General features: G+C 41.0%; 1 pseudogene; it reads right to left on the bottom strand.

Moving 5' to 3' along the window:
* The window catches only part of LOC101351296 (cadherin-3-like), an 83,868-nt pseudogene that overhangs the window by 40,167 nt on the left and 20,088 nt on the right, over positions 1-23,613 (bottom strand).

A 23,613-nucleotide genomic window follows, 5' to 3' on the forward strand; every position in this document is an offset into this window, starting at 1 on the left:
CGAATAAATAAAGCATTACTCAAGAAGTAGAAGAAAGTGGAAGGCCTTACACTACCTGATTTTAAGACCTATTATACTGCCACGGTAGTCAAGACAGCCTGGTACGGGTACAACAACAGAAACATAGACCAATGGAACAGAGTTGAGAATCCAGATATAAGCTCATCCACCTACGAATAGCTAATATATGACAAAGGCCCAAAGTCCATTAATTGGGGAAAAGACAGTCTCTTTAACGAATGGTGCTGGCATAATTGGATATCTATATGCAAAGAACTGAAACAAGACCCATATCTCACACAAAGTACAAAAACTAACTCAAAATGGATCAAAGACTTAAATATAAAATCAAAAACGATAAAGATCTTGGAAGAAAAAATAGAGACAACGCTAGGAGCCCTAATACTTGGCATAAACACAATATGAACCATAAGTAACAATGCACAAGCACCAGAAGAGAGACTAAATAAATGGGAGCTCCTAAAAAATCAAACACTTATGCTCATCAAAAGACTTCACCAAAGAGTCAAAAGACAACCTACAGACTGGGAAAAAAAAATTTGGCTACCACAAATCCGATTAGCATTTAATCTCTAAAATCTACAAGATACTGCAAAACCTCAACTGCAAAAAGACAAATAACCCAATTAAAAAATGGGCATAGGATAGGAACAGGCACTTCACCAAAGAAGATATTCAGGCAGCTAACAGACACATGAAGAGATGCTCATGATGATTAGCCATTAGAGAAATACAGATCAAAACTACAATGAGATATCATCTCACCCCAACGAGGCTAACATTAATCCAAAAAACACAAAATAATAAATGCTGGAGAGGTTGTGGAGAGACTGGAACACTTATACACTCTTGGTGGGAATGTAAAATGGTACTATCACTTTGGAAATCGATTTGGCGCTTCCTTAAAAAGCTAGAAATAGAAGTACCATATGATCCAGCTATCCCACTCCTTGGAATATACCCTAGAGAAACAAGAGCCGTCACACGAATAGATACATGCACACCCATGTTCATCGCAGCACTGTTCACAATAGCAAAAAGATGGAAGCAACCTAAGTGCCCATCAATAGATGAATGGATAAACAAACTATGGTATATCCACACAATGGAATATTACACAACGGTAAAGAACAATAATGAAGCTGTGAAACATCGTACAACATGGTGGAAGCTGGACCTTGTTATGCTGAGTGAATTTAGTCAGTCACAGAAGGACGAACTCTGTACAAGACCGCTATTATAAGAACTCAAGAAAAGGTTTAAACACTGAAGAAAACATTCTTTGATGGTTACGAGGGTGGGGAGGGAGGGTGAGGTTTCTTCACTAACTAGATAGTAGATAAGAATCATCTTAGGTGAAGGGAAGGACAGCACACACTACAGGGGAAGCCAGCACAACTGGACTAAACCAAAGCTAAGAAGTTTTCTCAATACAATCAAATACTTTGAGAGACAGAGTAGCAGGGATGGGTGGTCTGGGGACCATGCTTTCAGGGGACACCTATGTCAATTGGCATAACAAAGTTTATTAAGAAAATGTTCTGCATCCTACTTTGGTGAGTGGCGTCTGGGGTCTTAAAAGCTTGCAAGCAGCCATCTAAGATGCATCAATTGGTCGCAACCACCTGGCGTAAAGGAGAACAAAGAACATCAAAGACACAAGGAAAGTAGTAGCCCAAGAGACAGAATGGGCCACATAAACCAGAGACTTCATCAGCCTGAGACTAGAAGAACTAGATGGTGCCTGGCTACCACCAATTAACATCATGACAGGGAACACAACAGAGGGTCCCTGATGGAGCAGTAGAACGATGGGATGCACAACTCAAATTCTAGTTAAGAAGACCAGACTTAATGGTCTGACTGAGACTGGAGGCACCCCGGAAAGCATGGCCCCTGGTCTATCACCCCAGAACTAAAACAATTTCCGAGGCCAATTCTTCAGACAGGGATTGGACTGGAGTGTGGGACATAAAGTGTTACTTGTGAAGAATGTGTCTCTTAGTCAAGTAGATACAAGAGACCAAAGGGGCAGCTTCTGTCCAGAGGCGAGATGGGAAGGCAGAGAGAGTTAGGAGCTGGTTGAATGTTCATGGGGAATCGGGGCGGAGGGGAGGATTGTGCTATGGCAGAATGGGGTGAGCATTTGGGGTCTCATAATGTATCTAAGAAAAAAAATTTTGTATGGGAGACTAACTTGAAATGTAAACTTCATTTAATTACAACAATTAAGAAAAAAGAAACACTTAGTTTTTAAAGTGAGTATTCAGTTATTAATAAATCCAAATGACACATGCCTTGTTTAGGTAACTGGTATTGTTAAGAGGATCAGATAGGATGCTAATCTGTGTTATCACAGGACTAGTGATACCATACAAATTCAGGAATACAAGAAATAGGCATTGGGCTAACTGGGCTTCAAAGGCCCAAGGTCAGTGGCAATTTTGGCTAACCACAGAGCAGAAGCAGCCCACAAAATTGGCAGCACTCTGGGGAGATTGTGTGGCAGTCCTAGAGCTAGGGAGGTATATTTTTGTGGGTCAAGGGTCTCTTTGAAGAAAGGTCTGCACATGGTACCCTTCAGTGTAGACCCAAGTTTCTCAAGGGGGAGCTATAGGCTTGAGTAGGACTATTTTTTACCATAAAGATCTTTTCCAAGCATTGTAGGTCTCCACCACTAAATCCTAGTAAACCAAAAAACCAAACCCATTGCAGTCAAGTCGATTCCAACTCATAGTGACCCTAAAGGACTATGAGTAGAGTAGAACTGCCCCATAGAGTTTCCAAGGAGCCCCTTGTGGATTCATACTGTCCACCTTTTGGTTAGCAGCCATAGCTACGGCACCAGAGTTTCTGAATTGCCAGTAGTGTCCCCCAATCATAGCAGCAATCATAAACAACCCCCACATTTCTAACCCTCCCCTCCCCCCTTAGAAAGTCCCAAAGGGAGAATTCATGCCATTCCCATTCAGCACCGGCAGGCAGAGACAGTTCTGCAGACTGAATATTTGGTCTATCATGCAGAGATGCCAAAGTAGGGTCTGTCACCAAACATCCTACCACCATCCTGTTCCCAAGCTGTTGGGGTGATTTCTCGGTTGATAACGATGATGATGATACTGATGACAGAGGCCAAATTGATGCTTACTACCTGCCAGGCCTTACTCGAATCTTCACCACAACTTTAAGAGGTGGTTTCTATTAGTATTCTCATTTTACAATGCAGAAATTGAGGTTTTGAGAGGTTAAGTAAGTAGCCTGAGGTCACACAGGGGTGAAGTCTGGATTAATTCCCCTGGCAACAGGGACAAAGTAGGACAGAAAAACTAAATTAAAACCAAGAACCAGGTATTGACACTACTATCAGGTACTGGTACCATTGGGATTTGGCCATAATGCTCACACTTTGACAGAGCCAGATCTGGGCTTTTGTTGGGAAATGACTGGTGAAGATGGCAGCTTGCATCTGCTGAGCACTTATACACCAGACAAGATGTTTTTCTGATATATTCATGTACTTAATCATCACAATAACTGTATGGGAGTGGGTACAATTATTGATCCCCATTCTACAGATAAAGAAGAGGAACAATGAAGTTTAGGAAATTGCCCAAGGTAACAAAGCTAGTAAATGGATGACTCAGGTCTTAAACCAAGGCATTCTAGGTCCAGAGTCCAAGCTTTTACATTATATGTTCAGTGAAGAAAAAAAAAAGTCCTCTAGGCCACAAAGGGGTGATAGGAGACAAACTTGGGCCCCCATAGGAAAGATGCTGGATGTATACACCCAAATCACAGGCATCCTAAAAATGAGACAATGTGGGTGTCTGAAACAGGTCTCCTGAGTCTTTTCTGGGCTGGGCTTATTAGGAATAATAGAAATGAACATTTCGTTTCTTTGGGGTGGGGCCTGAATGTATTGATTCTCCATTTCCCTCCTGGAGGATCCTAACCCCAAGAGGAACGGGCACACTTTAAACCACCATGATGTACTTTCTACAGGGGCTTTATTAGCACTTGGGGTGTACACTGAATTCTCACCCTGAATCCTCTCCCCGCTTGATGCCAGTAGGACCCTTCTCAGGTCCTTGTGACAACTGTAAACCCACAGAAGGCTGAGAACCTTGGAGCTGGTGGATTAGAAAGCAGCAGGACAGGGAGGTGGATAGGAGCAGGGGTGTGGAGGCCAGAGGCTCTAGAGTCAAAGTCTGGTTTTAATTTCTGCTCTATGACTCATCCACTCTGTGCCTTGGTCATGTGATTTAACCTCTCTGATCCTCATCTGTAAATAGGGATAAAAATACTGACCATAGAAGGTAGTAGAAATATTAAATATGGAAAAAAATAAAAAGCATCTTGCATATCACCAGGGTTCAATAAATGGCAGAGCAACAAGGTAAATCAGACCACCTGGGTTCAGATCCTGGTGCCATCGTTTTGCAGCGATGACACCCCAGCAAGATATTTAAGCTTCTGTAAGCCTCAGTTTCCTCTTCAGTAAGATGGGTGTGTGTGTGTGTGTGTGTGTGTGTGTGTGTGTGTGAGTGAGTGTGTGATAATAGTACCTTTATGACAGGGTTGTTGTGAGGATTAAGTAATCTAAACAAAACCTTTGCAGCAGTGTCTAGCATATAGTAAGCATGCTTACTACGTGTAAACTATTATTACTGTGTTGGAATCCTGACTGTCATGTAATATTGGGTAAATCACTCTCCCTTTCTCTAGACATCAATTTTTCCTTCTGTGCAAGGAAGGTGGTTGGTCTTTAAGAGCCCCTGTGGGATTTCAAAGGCTTACACTAGGCTAACAAATAGCATTTGATTGAGGTTCTTTAGGAGATGGTTACCTCTGTGACCCACAAGATGCTGGGGAAGGAATGTGGGCAGCCTCTGGTATGGGGCAGAAACCCACGAAGTAGAGCTGGCACCCACCTGCCATCACTGCTCAGTTACCTTTCTTATTGACATCTGCCATCCAGTAGATGTCTGATTTGTGGGTGGGCTGGGCCTGGAAAGGGGAGGTGTTGGGGACAAGTCCTTGTCCATGATGTTCAACCCTTGGTTGCAGATCTGACAGGGCTCAGGGCTCAGTTGATGTCAATAAGTGTTTAGCAGGAGGGTTCCTGTGCCAGTAGTAGGAGGGCTCCCTGCTTGCAATTACACATATGATCCCTTTTCATTATCTGCCTTTGGTTAGGTTAATGAATCAATGTTAAACTCCCCTACCTATCCAATCAGCTTGTTTGCTCCTGTTTACTGCCCAGCTGTAACTTCTCAATACCCTCCATGCCCCAGCGCCACTATAGATCAAGCCAGTGATGGCAAACACACGACAATCATGCCATCATTCTCATTTCATGTCTATGGAAGACATTACCAATGGATTGCAACATAGTAGCAGCCACTTCAGCCAGAAAAACGCTACCCATCTATCACAAGGGGAAACCTATTGGTCATCTTGGGCTAATCTAGTATTTGCTGATGAGCTTCAGGAAAGCTTCTCTTCACAGCCCCGCTGTAACCTCTCAACTGCTTCCAGACCCTAGTTAACTACGCATCCAGCCAGAGACGGCAATCACATCATAACCCCCAATCCTGTTATCACTAATCAGTTGTGACATTTTCCCAGTGATCTCAGCTGCAGCCTTAAAATCTTGCTCAATACATTGACTCCAGCAGTGCCTATCAATCAATCACAAGGGGAAACTGACAGGCCAATTCAAGGTTCAGTGAACAACAAATTTAGGCTGAAGGAAGCCCTCAGGGTAATGATACCTCTTAACTCTCAGGGGTTTTAGAGAATCTGAATCATGGCCAGCCACCTTAGAATCAATCTTAAAAGCACTCCTGTAAAAGACACCTTTGAATCTCCAGATTGGTTTGCTGACATCCCTCCCCACCGTACTCTGCCTATGGGATTTAAGGGGACATTGTATCATGCCACCTGGAAAAAAGTGCCCCTTGTGGAAGGGTTGAGAGGAAGCTCTCGCCATCATCTGTTGCCAAGACCATGACATCATAGATGTCGTTCTTCACAAACTGCTCATCCTTGTGGTCCAAGTTGGCCACAACAGTGACTTGCCCACTGTCTGGGTCCATTTCCAGCTACCCTGCTGGGTCTCTCAGGAAGTGGTAGCTGGAGAGGAAAACGTGAGAAGAGTAACACCTAGAATACTTAAGAATTTTGGTGTCATCATTCAAAGCTCCCTCATGCCAACTGGCTAATGGAATCCTGGCCTCTAGGCTCTTAAGCAGGATCAAATGGAAAATGCATCTCATTTGTGAATGGGAACTGAAAGTAGTAGGCCGAGGGGGATGTTGTCCCAGCAGGCATACATGAGAGGGAGGGGAAACATCTGCCCCCCTGGGTGCCTACTCAACCTCTAGAAGGGTAGGAAGGAGAGGCCCTGTGCAGGAGTATTCGTCAAAATATTGAGCAATCTTTATGGTAATCAGAATAAATGTTGGTCATAATAAATAACCCACTCAACTGTAACCACTACATTTGGCTGAATTTGAGCCCAGCTCCTGAGTACCTGATCTTCTGACCTTCCTTGTCAGGGTCCTGTGCAGTGTAGGTGTAGACAGGGTCCCCAACGAGGATGCCCTCCTGGACCTTGGCAACTTTGGAGGGTGGTATGAACATGGGTGGCTCATTCTCATTCTCCACATGGACTACTATAGTGGCTGTGAAGGTCAAGAGCTTCACCACAAAGGGACTCTCACTGGTCACTTCAACATATATGCTGTTTTTTGGCATAGAAATCTAAGTCCTAGGAGAGAAGAAAGAAGAACCCAAACCACGGTTTTGGGATGAGACCCCATGCGGTGCTGTGGATGTCAGAGGGAAAGGGTCCATATTCAGGGATGTGAGGCCACCACCAGCAACAATGCTGTCCCCTATCCTATAAAACATTCTGTGTTTCCAGAGTGAACATCCAGTGGAACACTAAGAACACTCCAAAGGCAACTGGTCTAGTAAGCTGTAGAGCACTGGTTTCCAATGGGATGGTGACACCCCCGAAGAGGTGTTTTAGAAACTTGTGGGAACATTATTAGTTGTTACAATGTTTGGGGGTACAACTAGGGCGGGAATGCCGTGTCCTACAATGTTACTGTCCCATATCACATGTGACTTTCCAATATCCCTGCGGACATTTGTAGGTGTTAAAAACCTGTTTATAATTGGAATCTAGAACATGTTTTCCATCTAAACCAAGTTTTTGATGTGGTTTTAACATATAGTGAATTTTCTAGGAATGCAACTTCTGGGGAGAGCTTGTACTTTGATTGCTCAGGACTTTCCCAAAAGTTGTTTATCCACTGCTTTGAAAAGTCACCACAAAGACATCAGTACCACTTGAATATCTGAGTCACCAGGGCTACCTTCTGAATCTGCTATCTTCAGATGATTCTACAAATAGATGAAAGTAATTCACCACTTTATTATGTTTTCTAGTGTAGTGGTGCCCCAAAACTAACATACTGAAATATTTTATTACCAATAACTTTTTTTTGTAAATCTTTCCTTTATTTTACAGTTAGGGAATTCAATCTTTCTAGAAACTGTATGGATTAAGTTATAAATTAACTCCATTTTGATCCTAAAAAAAAAACAAAAAAACTCAGACATACTGGACTAGTTGAGATTGGAGGAGACCATGAGACTATTGCCCTGAGATACTCTTCAAACCTTTAACCAAAACTAACCCCTGAGACGACTTAATAGCTAAATTAACAGATTAGCTCACAAAATAATGAATATTACCAGTAAGTACTGTGCTCCTTTCAAAAAGTCACCTATATAAAATCAAACAGTCACCAATTACTTTAAAATAAAGATGAGAATGTAAGGGTGCAGGTAAACTAGATTAATGGAAATGGAACAACCAGAACAGAAATAATGAGAAAGTTTACACACTGTGAAGAAAGTAATCAATGTCACTGAACTACGTAGAAATTGTTGACTGGGAACCTAAACTGCTATGTAAACCTTCACTGAAAACACAATAAAAATATTAAAACAAACAAACAAACAAACAAAAAAACTCCATTTTGGAATTTAAAAGAGGCATTACCAGCTATTTGTTGCAAAAGGGGACCTTGAATCCTCTGAAACTGTTTGAGAATGCTCTTAAAAGTATTATATAAAATCCTGTTTACCAAACGGGTGAGGAGAGGGTGACATTTGTTGTAATTAAATCAGGAGGTAAAAGAAATCAAAGAAAATAAGGCTTATCTTCTTCATGCCTCAATTTTATTCAAAGACTTTTGAGAGGCAAGGGTCTGTGTAAAAATGGCACAGTGGCATCAGATCTCGTCTTACTTCACAAGGGGGCAAGCGAATCAAGATCAACATCAGTCTAAGGCTGACAATTCCTATGAGGTGGAGGTCAAGCATACCTCCGCCCTTCAACCTTTTTACAAATTTTGACACCAGCTGTCCCTCCCACTGCACTCTCTATTTCTCTACTGGGTTTGATAATTTGTTGCAATAGCCACACAGAACTCACAGACCATACTTACAGTTATGGGGTCTATTAGGGAAGTAACAGGTTACAACTTGGGATCAGGATCAACAGGCTACAATTGGGGATTGGGATCAGGAAGCATGTAGGCAAAGTTTCCCTTCTTCAGTTCAGGACAACTCTCTCAGCTCCTCTTGGCCATGAAGGACTTCTCTCGGCCCCCTGAGGACGGACTCCTCTCTGTCTCCTCAGGACAGGATCCTCTAGGCACCTCAGAACAGGCCTACTCTCTCAGCTCTTGCCCTTGGCCCTGCTCATCCTGGCCTCTGCCCTGCTCTGACAAGTGTAGCAAAGCTCTTTATCTCTGCCAGTAAGTGCCCCGAGTCACCCCACTCCACCAGGAAGCCTCCTGCTTGAAGACACTTACTCCACGGGCTGGGAAGCCCACTTTGCTGATCTTGTGCTAGTATCCTTCTTCAGCTGCCACCATTTCTCTGCTGCTGTTTCTTGCCATCTTTGGTGTTACAGCTCTCTCTCGTCCCCTAGGTCTAGGAAGTTCTCAGTACAGGGACCTTGTATCCAAAGGATGATCCCCATTCTCAGCTCTTGTTTCTTGATGGTAGTGAGGTCTCCCCTCTGCTATGGGACTGGCTCTTTTAAGACTAGCAAGATGGCAAAACTGATCAATTCCCTCTTTAGAGTTCCATACATCTTATTTGCATGGTTCCACCCCCACAGGGGTTTCATGCACTTTATTTGCATTCTTAGCAGGCTGTCCAGTACACTTGGTGGGTCACAAACACCTTATTTGCATAGTCCCACCCAATCATTGTGTGAAAGTTACAAGACCATGCATGGCTGAAAGGGCCATACTAAGTAATTCACTGCACCACATTCTGCCTACCTACTAAGTAATTTTAAACACTTTACTGTTCAAACACCGAGATAGGTGTTATGGGTTAAATGCAAAATAAGCAAGAATTCAAATAAAACAGACAACTTCAGCAGTTTGGAGACTTTCCTTGTGAGAAAACTGATTAGGGGCAGCTGTTGACAATGGGGTCTGGGAGGAGGGACTCCACTGTTCTGCTTCACGTAGATTAGCAACTCTTGCCAGTTTTATGAATTGGATGCCTATGTAAGATTTATTTTGAACATAGGTATCCCCAACACAAGAAAGGGCAGGACAGCATTGGAAGCCACCGGCCTGGTGCACTTCCTGGTGAATGGTCTGAGGCAGGTGGCCCAGCATAACGTTTCCTGCAGGTAGGGCAGGTGTAGCCTTCTTATCCTGGAAACTGCAGACCTGGCTGCCCTTGGAGTGACTCTTGTATAAAGCCAAAACCGACTCACCTACTTGGTCATCAGGATACCCTGGTTGCTCTAAGGGTGGGTGGTGATGGTAAAATGTTCCCCGTCATCACCTCGCATGATATGGGAGGTGACATGCCATGCTGATCAAGTGGGGACATCCAGATCGGCCATTGTCAGACTCTGTACCTTATGGCTGACTGCATTTTTGGGCACCCAGGCCTCTTTCTGTCAATGTGGGAAGCACAGCATGCTCAGAGCTCAGAGACTGACCATCCTGAGACTGTTCCATTCTCTGCAGCTATGAATCCTCCATCCACCTGGCTATGGATGAGTAAGCAGCCACCCCATCATAGGTGTTGATGGCATCATCCTCATCTGTGGCTGTCACCTGAATCACAGAAATACCTGGAGGGGAGATGGGATGACTTAGCACCCTCCCCTTCCAACTCCGAGTCCAGCCCTGCCCACTTCTGGAACTCTGAAATGTTCCTCCCTATCCAACAGCTTGCATTCATGTGCCACTTTTTGGTAGAGGCTGCTAATTGGTACTCATTTTTCCATTCTCTCTTTCTATCTTAGAAACAGAATCCTAATTTTAGACTGGGCACAGGCCCACTGGAAATAAAGACTATTTCCATGCCTCCCTTGAAGGTAGCTGTGACCATAAGACTAAATTCTGACAAATGAGAATTTTAAGAGAAGTGTTTTTGGAAATATAGGGCTGTTTTTCCCTCCTCTTCCTTCCTTCCAGATGTAATGTCTGTAGCTCCAGAAGCAACCACAAGATTACCTTGAAAACAGAAGCCAAAACAGCAGAGCAACAAGATAGAAGGAGCTATTCCACCCAGGCTATTCCACTATTTCACCCAAGGCAGCTCTTTGTCCCACTAGGTCTCCAACCTAGGGTCTCAACATTATGAAGCACTATTTCACCTTGTGTTGACTACCTCTGGACATATCTGAATGTAAGAACAAACAGGAAAAAAAAAAAACCCAAAGCTTCCATCTTGTTTAAGTCACTGTTTTTATTGTGGGGGTTTCTGTTACTGGCGGTCTAACCAGTTCACACTTCTCTGTAATTCCCCACAACAGAGAGGAAAGAAGAGGAGGAAACCTCTCCACTAGCACTTCTCTTTGTAAGGTCATTGATATATATATATAGATATATATATATAGATATATATATATAGATATATATATATACATACTTCCCTAGTCTTCTGCTGGCCCCCTGCCACCCTCTTCTCCAGCCATGGCAATTTATTTTCAGCTTTCTAAAAACCATTGTTTTGGAGGTGGGACAAGATGGCAGAGTGAGCGGTCACTCCCATTTATCCCTCTGCAACTAACCCACTAAACAACTAATAGATACAGGTGCAGACTGAGATCTCAGACCTCTGGATGGCCATTGAAGTGCTGCAGAGTCAAGGTGAGTTCAAATACTGGCAACAGGAGTAGGGGGGTTGGCACGGAGGCTGGGGGATTCTGGGCACTGGAATCTGGAGAACTCGACTCATTGTAGCCATTTTGGGATAGTGACAGGCAACACCCCGAACAAAGAATGCAGGACAGGAGTCAAACTGAGGGATCCTATAGGATACAGTAGAATTGCCTCATAGGGTTTCCAAGGAGGTAATCTTTATGGAAGCATCTGCCACATCTTTCTCCCACAAAGTACCTGGTGGGTTCAAATTGCTGACCTTTCGGTTAGCAGCCAAGTGATTTAATCACTGCACCACCAGGGCTCCAGAAATGGAGGAAGGTGTAGTCCAATTAAGGTGGAACAGATTAGCTGTGGATATTCACAGTTTGCACACCTGAGGGGGCGGGGGAGCTGCGAGGCTGAGGTGTTGCGAGTGGGTACTGCTGAATCTTGCCAAGATCAGAAATCAAACAGCACTAGGACCCAGATATACTGAAAAGTCGAGCAGCACACCCATCATTCAGAGAGAAAAATACATCAAACAGATAACACAATGGGAAACAACCGGCTCTCTACCCACAACTAAGCAGCATGGGAGAATCATTTCATGTTCACTCATGAGGGGGGTCGTAAAGTTCTCCCCACCCTTGCCTTGGGAAAGCCAAGCCACATACCTCCATCTGAACCCCACCATCTCCATCTACAGTCAGCAGAAAACTCTCACGTATGTGCAATCAACGACAAAGGAAGCCATCCCTTAATCTCACAGAAGAAAGGGAAGGAATTTGGACCCATTAGTGCAGTCTGGTCTACAGCCAAAGTCACAGAAGATAGAGGGACCCTCACACACCAGTAAAGTCAGCCACCCTAGGGGGAACCAGCCAGAGTAAGCACCCAGAGACTTAAAGCTTTCCAAGACATTTAAAAGCTGTGGCAATAGGCTAGAGGCTGAGAATAACAGAGATAAATTCTCAGACAGAACTGCTGACTCAGTGCTGAAATATCCTAAAGTCGAGAATGCCCTCTAATGGTACTTAGGAGAAGATAGTGGAGGTAAACCTAACAAAAATATTTCTATGAAAATAAAACAATCCCAAATTTCAAACTATCACAAAAGGATATTAAAATGGCTCACATTCAACAAAAAATAATAAAACATATAAAATCACAAGACAAGAAGGATTAATCAAAAGAAAAACATGAAGAAGCAGAAATTTCTCCTATGAAGACCAGGATAATGAAAAAATAAAAGGCTTCCAGACAATGGTATTAAATATGTTTAAAGAAAGCAAAAAAACACACAGAAAACAAAATAATGGCGATCAGGAAACAAGTTGGGAGATAAAATGAGAAACAGAATAAGGAAATTGAAAAATTACCAAAACAAAAAAGATAATTACTGGAACTGAAGAATAAAATAACTTATTTAGAAAATGCAAGAGAGACATTCAACAATAGATTCAAACAGGAAAAAGTAGGATAAGTGAACTAGAAGACAGAGTAATTGAACTTATTAAGTCCCAGAAGAAACAAGAGAAAAGAAGAAAGAAAAGTGAACAAAACCAAATGGAAATATGGGACTCAAGAAATGTAACATTAGAATTGCTGGAATTCTAGAGCATCATGATAATAATAAGGGCAAAAAACAAATTTCCAAGAGATAATCTTAGAGAATTTCCCAAACATGAACAGGAAACCAAGCCTGCAAATACAAGACATTACATGAACTTCAATTAGAAGAAATACAAAAAGATCCACCCTGTATAACATCTTAATAAAATTTCTGAAAACTAAAGACAAGGAGAGAATTCTGCAAGTAGAAAGAGAAAAGTACAATATAACATAGCAAGATCTTCATAACAATTAGTGCAAATTTCTCTCCCAGAAACCCTACAGGGCAGAAGACAATGGAGAGATATATAGAAAATATTCAAGGAAAACAGCTGCCAACCAATAATTCTTTACCCAACAAAGCTGTCATTCAAAAACAAGGGGAAATCAAGGCATTCTCAAATAAACAATAGCTCTGGGAATTTGCCACTACCAGACCAGCTCTGGAGGTATTATTTAAAGGAGTTCTCCAAATGGAAAGGAAAGAACATTAAACAAATACTCCAATCTACACAAGGGAGGCAGGGCCAAGATGGGGGAGTAGTCAGACGCTTCTGGTAGACCTTCTTACAACAAAGACCGGAGAAAACAAGTGAATTGATTATATATGACAGTTTAGGAGCCCCGAACATCAAAGACAAAGTAGAGGAACCGGACTCAGTGGCAGGGGGAGGGAGAAATGATTCAGAAGCAGCGAGGAGTTGCCAGACCTGACCCAGCAAAAGCCTGAGCCCTTCAGGCCTGATCAGCTCATGGGTAAGTGGTGAAGCAGGCAAGCAGCCGTGATCGGGAGGCGTTTTCCACACCTGGAGAGACCCAGTGACACAGAATCTACTCAGCCACCCAGAACCAGTGAGAAGCAGGCCTCCATCAGCAAAAGATAAGTACTTGTGTCCAGCCTACCATGTGGATCAAAAACACCCCCCTTAGGGAAAAATCTCTTTCCCATTTACCTCCCCACTCCCTGCTCTGCACTGGGTTCTGGACTGGCTTGGCTTCAGCAATTGCTGAGTCCCCTGGGCCAGAAGAAGGATCTGTCACATGTCCTGAGCCATTCTCCTGGCCTTGGAGAGTGAACAAATTAACAAACAGGGGAAAAAATAAACTGCTGGCTCCCCTAAGCCAGGAACTCAGGGTAGGCACATCTCCTTAGCCTAGCCACAGGCATAAGGGATCCACAGACTTTGAGTGCCTTTCTCCCTGCATAGACTTGCGTTAGGCCCATCTCAGTTGCATAGGCCCTCATTACCGCAGTACAACAGGTTATATAGCTCAGGTCTAACTTCAACTGTTTCAGCTGTGAAGTGGCAGGTTTGTGACACTTGACACTGTTCTGCCCATTAAGCAGGGTCTTCAGCTACTCACATCAGGGGCCTGAGAACTGGTGGCCCCACTCATGCCACCTAACCACCTGTGATAGAGGCCCAAGAATAAGAGGTACCCCCAAGTCCTTACAGCCTACAGCATTGGGTGCTCTTAGTCTGGCTGCAAAACCGACCCACCTATGCACTCTATGGAACAGGGACACGCCTTCCTCCTGGACATTTGGGGGCGGCTGTCAGCCCCCTGCCTTGCTCAAAGTGTGTCCCCCTGCTGCAGCCAGATGCCTGTGCCTACACCAATCACCCATGCCTGTCTGGAACTATAGGGGAGAGCCTACACCACACACTTGGTGGCTATCTATCTGGGCACCTGAGCTGAATCTATACAGGAGGAGTAGGCGAACTCCTGAACTCACATACCTAGTAAAATATCTAACCACCTGGTGACGGGACATTAGGGCTCCAAAGGTGCCAATAATCAAACTAGCTTACAAGAGCAGCGTATTTGGGCATATCAAAACAAAAAAAGAAGCTAGCACACAGTAAACAAACATAAAATAAATAAATATAATAACTTATTGATGGCTTAGAGACAACAGTCCATATCAAATCACATAAAGAGGCAGTCCATGATGGCTTCAGCAAGGTCTCAAAATAAAGAATCTAGAAATTTTCCAGAGGAGGAAAATTTCTTGGAATTACTGGAGGAAGAATACAAAAGATTAATACACAGAACCCTTCAAGAGATTAGGAAGGAAATAAATCAAAATGCAGAACACGCAATAGAGGAAATTGAAAAGATTAGAGAAGAGCATAATGACAAATTTAACAGACTTCAAGAATCCATAGAGAGACAGCAATCAGAAATCCAGAAAATTAACAATAAAATTTCAGAATTAGACAACTCAATAGAAAGTCATAGGAGCAGAATTCAGGCAATGGAAGTCTGAATTAGTGAGATTGAAGATAAAGTATTTGACACCAACTTATCTGAGGAAAGCTCAGATAAAAGGATTAAAAAAATAAAGAAACCCTAAGAATTATGTGTGACTCTATCAAGAAGAATAACCTACGAGTGATTGGAGTACCAGAACAGGGGGGGATAACAGAAAATACAGAGAGAATTGTTGAAGATTTTTTGGGAGAAAACTTCCCTGACATTGTGAAAGTTGAGAAGATACCTATCCAAGATGCTCATTGAACCCCACATAAGGTAGATCCCAAAAGAAAGTCACCAAGACATATTATCCTCAAACTTGCCAAAACCAGTCTATACAAGGAAAGATTTAAAAAGAGAGAGAGATTTCCAATAAAATGCAACTGCATGAGCAAATATAAGGACCAAATACTCGATATTTTCAGGAAATACACTGAATAGTTAACTTCCACAAGCAATACAGCATCAAGTGTATAAAAAAGACGTACATAGTAAACCTATCAGATATAAGATGTACAATGATGCCAATGGAGACCAACCCACAGAAAAAAGGGAGGGAGGAGCAAAACAGGAATAGTTTTAGTACGTTAACTTTGTATGTTACTTGTTTATTTGTTAAATGTTGTTGCAAATGCAAGTTATGTAACATAATATTTGTGGTAACCAGTAAGAAAACATCTAGAAAAAATACACAAAAGAAAAGAAGGAATAAGTCAGAAAGGATCATCAAAAAACAAGCAAACACAAAAAATAACAGAAAAATAAGAATAAAACAACAGAGAAGATATAAGACACTCAAAGAGCAAATAGCGAAATAAATGAAACAGATACTTTATTTTCAGTAATAACCTTAAATGTAAATGTTCTAAACTCCCTTTGCAAAAGACAGAATGACAAAATGAATTAAAAAAATACGATTCATCCTTTTTCTGCCTATAAGAAACACTCATGAGACATAAGGAAACAAACAGACTGAAAACAAAAGGATGGGAAAAAAAATTCCATGCAGTCAGTAACCAATAAAGAACAAAGGTGGCCATACTGATATCAGACAACATAGGCTTTAAATCAAAACCTATTACAAGAGATAAAGCAGGATATTACATAATAATAAAAGGGCCAATCCATCAAGAGGACATAACAATTATAAATAGCATCTAACATCAGTGCTCCAAAATACATAAATCAAATATTGACTAATATGAAAGGAGAATTAGACAACTCCACAACTAGACAGAACATCTAAAAAGATCAGTAGGGACACTGAGGACTTAAGTAAAGTCATAAGCCAATGTGACCTAATGGACATATATAGAACACTCCACCCTACAACAGAACAATATGCATTTTTCTCCAGCACAAATGGATCATTTTCCAGAATAGACCATATGCTAGATCACAAAACAAGTCTCAACAAATTTAAAACGACTGAAATCATACAAAGCAGCTTCTCTGATCATACTGTATAAAGCCAGAAATCAATAACAGGAAGAATGAGGAAAAACATAACTACATGGAAACTAAAATAACATACTATTGAAAACTATTGGGTCATAGAAGAAATCAAAAGTGAAATTAAAAAGTACTTAGAATCAAAAGAAAATGAAAATGCAACATATCAAAACTTTTGGGACACAACAAAAGCAGTACTCATAGGGAGACACATAGAAATAGTTGCCTACAAGGACTAGAAGGCAGGAGGAGAAGGAAAGCTGGTAACAGGGAACCCAAGGTCGAGAAGGGGAGAGTGTTTACATGTTGTGGGGTTGGTAACCAATGTCACAAAACAATATGTGTACTAACTGTTTAATGAGAAGCTAGTTTGTTCTGTAAACCTTCATCTAAAGTACAATAATAAAAAGAAAAAAAAATAATTGCCTATGTTAAAAAAGATCCAAAATCAATAACTTAAAATGACAACTTGAACAAATAGAAAAGCCAGAGCAAAAGAAGGCCAAAACTACTACAAAAAAGGAAACAGTAAAGATTAGAGAAGAAATAAACATAATAGAAAACAGAAAAAAAATTAAAAAAACAGAAGTTGGCTCTTTAAAAGGATCAATAAAATAGAAGACGGCTGGCTAAACAAACTAAAAAAACCAGAAGAGGCAAACAACCAAAATAAGAAATTAAATAGAAGACATTACAACAAATCCAAATGAGATCAAGAGAAACTTAACAGAATGCTATGAAAAATGGTACCCAACAAAACTGAAAGTCTAGATGAAATGGAAGAATTACAAGAAACACACTACCTACCTAAACTAATACAAACAGAGGTAGAAAATCTAAACAGAACCATAACAAAAGAAGAGATTAAAGATGTCATCAAAAAACTGCCAACAACAACAAAAAGCCCAGGACCAGATGGCTTCACTGGGAAAGTTTACCAAACATTCAGGAAAGAGTTGACACCAGTTTTACTCAAACTCTGCAAAATCATAGAAGAGGAAAAAATACTCCCTAACTCATTCTATGAAGCCAGTATCATCCTGATACTAAAGCCAGGCAAAGACATCATAAAAGACGAAAATTGCAGACCAATATCGCTCATGAATATTGATGCAAAAATTTTCAACAAAATTCAACAACATATTTTTTAAAAAATACACCACTATCAAGTGGGATTTGTAATTTGTAATATTTGTAATATTAGAAAATCTATCAATGTAATGCACCACATAAATAAAACAAAGGAAAAGAACCATATGATCATATCAGCTGGTGCAGAAAAGGCATATGATAAAATCCAAAATCCTTTCCTGATAAAAACCCTCAGCAAAATAAGAATAAAAGGGACATTTCTCAGTATAATTAAGGGCATATATGCAAAACCAACAGCCAACATTATTCTCAATGGAGAAAGACTGATAGCCTTCCCTTTGAGAATGGGAAAAGACAAGGCTGCCCATTATCACCACTTTTATTCAATATTGTTCTCGAAGTCCTAGCAAGAGCAACAAGGTAAGAAAGAGAAATAAAAGATATCTAGTTCAGGAAGGAATGCATAAAACTGTCTCTATTCTTAGATGGCATGATCATGATAAATGTTAATTCCAGTGAAGAGAAAGGCAATAAACAATATGGGGGAAGTCAGCACAATGTGACTAAGGCAAAGCAAGACACTGAGAGGTACGGAAGAATAAAGGACAGCTATAGTAAATGCTATAATATATACAATCCTAAAAAACAGTAATAGTAAGCAATAATTTGTGTTTATATACATAGGTAAATATGTATGCTAATAGGTGAGGGAGGTTGTATGGGAGTACACCCACATACATATATAGGTATGGCTGTGGATATTTCTACATACATATTGTAAATGTAGCATGTATACTCATATACTTAATAGAGCACATGGGGGCACAGTTATAGAAACTACTTAGACATCCACACTGAGCTACTGGACACGAAGACTAAGGACTATGATCTTGGGAGACATCTAGGTCAACTGGCAAAACACAGGTCATAAAGATAATATTCTACATCCTAGTCTGATGAGTAGCCTCTGGAGTCTTAAAAGCTTGCGAGCGGCCATCTAAGAAGCAACTGTTGGTCTCTTCCCACCTGGAGCAAAAGAGAATGAAGAAAAATGAAGACTCCAAAGGACTAATGGCTCACCTGAACCACAGATTCCTCTCACCTGAGACCAGAAATACTAGATGGTGCCCAGCTATCACTACCAACCACTCCGACCAAGTTCACAATAGAAGGTCCCGGTTCAAATGGGTAAAAAATGTAGAAAAATATTCAAATTATAAAAAAAAAAAAAAAAGCAGACTTACTGGTCTGAAAGAGACTAGAGGAATCCCCGAGACTACTAAGACAACTTTCTAACTTGAAACTGCCACTCCCAGAGGCCACCTTTCAGCCAAATAATAGATGGGACTATAAAATAAACAATAACACCCATGAAGAATATGTTCCTTAGAACAATCAACTATTGAGACCAAAAGGGCAGCCTTTGCCCAAAACCAAAGACGAGAAGACAGGGAGGGACAGGGAAACTCACGAACGGAAATGGGGAACCCAGGGAGGAAATACGGAGAGTGCTGACACATTGAGAGGATTGCAAACAATGTCATGGAACAATTTGTGTATGAATTATTGATTGGAAAACTAACTTGCTATGTAAATGTTCACCTAAAGCACAATCAAACGTTAAAAAAAGTCAAATGAGTTGAGTGATTTTCCTTGACTTTTGATGTATTCACTGATGTTATGATACTGCTCAGAGCCCTGGTAGCACAGTGGTTAAGAGCTCAGCTGCTAACCAAAAGGTCGGCAGTTTCAACCCACCAGTCTCTTCTTGGAAACCCTATGAGGCAGTTCTATTCTGTCCTATAGGGTTGCTATGAGTTGTAATCAACTCAACGGCAACAGGCTTGCTGGTATGGTACTGCTCAGTTTTTGTTCATTTCAGGAGTCAATGCCAACGTTTAAATGACTGAAGCATTAGCCTCTATGAATAGTGTTGTGAATTGAATTGTGTACCCCCAAAGATATGTCCATTCCAAACCTCAGAATGTGAGCTTAACTGTAATAAGGGTTTTTGCAGATGTATTTATGGTAAGAATCTTAAGATGAGATCATCCTGGATTAGAATGAGCTCTAAATCCAATGATGTATGTCCTTATAAGAGATAGAAAACGAGAAGACACAGAGATCCAGGGAAGAGGGCCATGTGAAGATAGAGGTAGAGATTAGAGTTATGTTCCCACAAACCAAGGAATGCCAGGAGACAACAGAAGCTGGAAGAAGCACAGAACAATTCTACCCTAGAGCCCATCCTGGGCAGGAGTGTGTCCCTGCTGACATCTTGATTTCAGACTTTCAGCCTGTAGAATTCTAAGGGAGTAAATTTCTGTTGTTTTAAGCCACTAAGTTTGTGATAATTTGTTGTGGTAGCCCTAGGATACAAATACATATCATCTGAATGGAACAACTATAACAAGTACCAGTGGCCAATGTACAAACTAAAAACAAAGCGGAGACACTTATGTCAAGACCAGAGAACATGGCCAATGCCTGGTTTCACGGGACAAGACTTTAAGATAATAAATAACATAACCTTTAGAGGAAATAACCAGCTTGCTTTTGCATCTTTAGCCCCCACATTTCAGACAAATAGGCACCTAGCCGTCTGGAAACCTGAGTCAGCAGGCACTGACCCCTTGGACACCTATGTCATCTGTCTTCTGAGCAAAACTGATATTTCTAAAGAAAAAAGGAATTCAAAGGACATTTTTTTCTTTTTATTGTTCTTTAGGTGAAGATTTATACATCAAACTAGTTTCTCATTAAACAATACACATTTTTTTTTATGAGATTGGTTGCCAACCCCATGACATGTCAACAGTTTGCCCTTCTCGACCCTGAGTTCCCCATTACCAGCTTTCATCTCCCATCCTACCTTCTCTTCCTTGCCCCTGGGCTGGTGTGCCCATTTAGTCTCAGTTTGTTTTATGGGCCTGTTTAATCTTTGGCTAAAGGGTGAACCTCAGGAATGACTTCATTACTGAGCCAAAAAGGGTGCCAGGGCCATACTCTCAGGATTTCTCCAGTCTCTGTCAGGCCAGTTAAGTCTTGTCTTTTTTTTTTTTTTTTTTTAATTGAACTTTAGATGAAGGTTTACAGAACAGACTAGCTTCTCATTAAACAGTTGGTATATGTATTGTTTTATGGCATTGGTTAACAACCCCATGACCTGTCAGTACTCTCCCTTCTGGACCTTGGGTTCCTTATTACCAGCTTTCTTGTCCCCCCACCCCCCACCTTCTAGTCATATTACCAACTTTCTTGTTCCCCCCTGCCTTCTAGTCCTTGCTCCTGGGCTGGTGTCTTATTTTGTCCTATGGGTCTGTCTAATCTTTGGCTAAAAGGTGAACCTCCGGAGTGACTTCATTACCAGGCTAAGAGGGTGTCCGGGGGCCATACTCTCAGAGTTTCTCCAGTCTCTGTCAGACCAGTATGTTTGGTCTTTTGTCTTTTTTTTTTTTTTTTTGAGTTTGAATTTTTTTATACCTTTTTCTCCAGCTCTGTCAGGGTCTCACTATTGTGATCCCTGTCAGAGCAGTCAGTGATGGTAGTCAGGCACCATCTAGTTGTACTGGACTCAGTCTGGTGGAGGCCATAATTGTTGTGGTCTATTAGTTCTTTGGACTAATTTTCCCTTGTGTCTTTAGTTTCCTTCATTTTCCCTTGCTCCTGATGGGATGAGACCAGTGGAGTATCTTAGATGGCTGCTAACAGGCTTTTAAGACCCCAGACGCTATTCACCAAAGTAGAATGTAGAACATTTTCCTTATAAACTACGTTATGCCAATTGAGCTAGATGTTCCCTGAGACCATGATCCCCACAGCCCTCAGTCCAGCAATTCAGTCCCTAAGGAAGTTTGGTTTTGTCAATGGAGCTTCTATGAACTTACCCTGAACAAGTTGTGCTGGCTTCCCCAGTATTGTGTACTGTCTTACCCCTCACCAAAGTTACCACTTATCTATTGTTTGTTTAGTGTTTTTCCACCCCCACCCCTCCCCTCCCTCGTAACCATCCAAGATTGTTTCTTTTTGTGTGTAAACTTTTTCATTAGTTTTTATAGTAGTGGTATCATTCAATATTTGTCCTTTTGTGATTGACTTATTTCACTCAGCATAATGCCCTCTAGATTCATCCATGTTGTGAGATGCTTCACACATCCATCATTGTTCTTTATCGTTGCATAGTATTCCATTGTGTGTATGTATGTTTATCCATTCATCTGTTGATGAGCATCTTGGTGTTTATATTTGTTTGCTATTGTGAACAATACTGCCATGAACATGGGTGTGCATATATCTATTTTTGTGATGGCTCTTATTTCTCTAGGATATACTCCTAGGAGTGGGATTCCTGGATCATATGGTATTTCTATTTCTAGCTTTCTAAGGAAGCGCCATATCGTTTTCCAAAACGGTTGTACCATTTTGCGTTCCCACCTTCAGTGCATAAGAGTTCCAGTCTCCCTGTAGCCTCTCCAACATTTGTTATTTTCTGTTTTTTTTTGATTCTTGCCAGCATTGCCGGGGTGAGATGGTATTTCACTGTGGTTTTCATTTGCATGTCCCTAATGGCTAGTGTTCGCGAGCATTTCCTCAAGTGTCTATTGGCCGCTTGAATGTCTTCTTTGGTGAAGTGTCTCATTTCCTTTCCCCATTTTTTAATTGGATTATTTTCTTTTTGTGGTAGAGGTGTTCAATTTTCCTGTAGATTTTAGAGATTAGACCTTTGTTGGATTTGTAATAGCCAAAATTTTTTCTCAGTCTGTAGGTTCTCTTTTTACTCCTTTGGTGAAGTCTTTTGATGAGCATAAGTGTTTAATTTTTAGAAGGTCTCAGCTAACTAGCTTATCCTCTGGAGTCTGTATGTTGTTAGTTATGGTTCATATCCTGTTAATGCTGTGCATTAGGGTCTTTAGCATTGATCTACTTTTTCTGCTATGATCTTTATAGTTTTCGGTTTTAGACTTAGGTCTTTGATCCATTTTGAATTAATTTTTGTATATGATGTGAGGTATTGGTCCTGTTTCATTTGTTTGCAGATGGACATCCAATTATGCCAGCACCATTTGCTAAAAAGACTGTCTTTTCCCCATCTGATGGACTTTGGGCCCTTGTTGAAGATCCAGTGACCACAGGTGCATTGATTTACTTCTAGGTTCTCAATTCTGTTCCATTGGTCAATGTATCTGTCATTGTACCTGTACCAGGCTGTTTTGACTACCGTAGCTGTATAGTAGGTTCTGAGGTCAGGTAATGCGAGTCCTCCTACTTTATTCTTCCTCTTCAATAACGCTTTACTTATCAGGGGCCTCTTCCCATTCCATATAATGCTTATTTTTTCCATCTCTTTAAAGAATATTATTGGTCTTTGGATCGGGATTGCATTGTATTTGTGTATTGCTTTGGGTAGAATTGTCATTTTCACAATATTGAGTCTACCTATCCATGAGCATGGTATGTTTTTCCATTTATGTAGATCTTTTTTGGTTTCTTGCAGTAGTGTTCTGTAGTTTTCTTTGTATAGTTCTTTCACATCCCTGGTTAGATTTATTTGTAAGTATTTTGTTTTCCGGGGGCTATTATCAATGGTATTGCTTTCCTGATTTCCTTTTTGTCATTCTCTTTGTTGGTGTATAGGAATCCACTAATTTTTATGTATTTATCTTTTATCCTGTTACTCTGCTGAATATTTCTATTAGTTTCAGTAGATTTCTCATGGAGTCTTTTGGGTTTTCCATATACAGTGTCATATCATCTGCAAATAGGGACAGTTTTACTTCTTCATTACCAACCTGGATGCCCTTTATTTCTTTTTCTTGCCTTATTGCTCTAGCTAGGACTTCCAGCACAATGTTAAATAGGAGTGGTGATAAAGGACATTCTTGTCTTGTTCCTGTTCTCAGGGGAAATGTTTTCAGCTTCTTTCCATTTATAACAATGTTAGGTGTTTATTTTGCATATATGCGCTTTATTATGT

The sequence above is a fragment of the Trichechus manatus genome, unplaced genomic scaffold (genome assembly GCF_000243295.1).
Source record: "Trichechus manatus latirostris isolate Lorelei unplaced genomic scaffold, TriManLat1.0 scaffold00264, whole genome shotgun sequence".
In the NCBI taxonomy this organism is placed as follows: domain Eukaryota; kingdom Metazoa; phylum Chordata; class Mammalia; order Sirenia; family Trichechidae; genus Trichechus; species Trichechus manatus.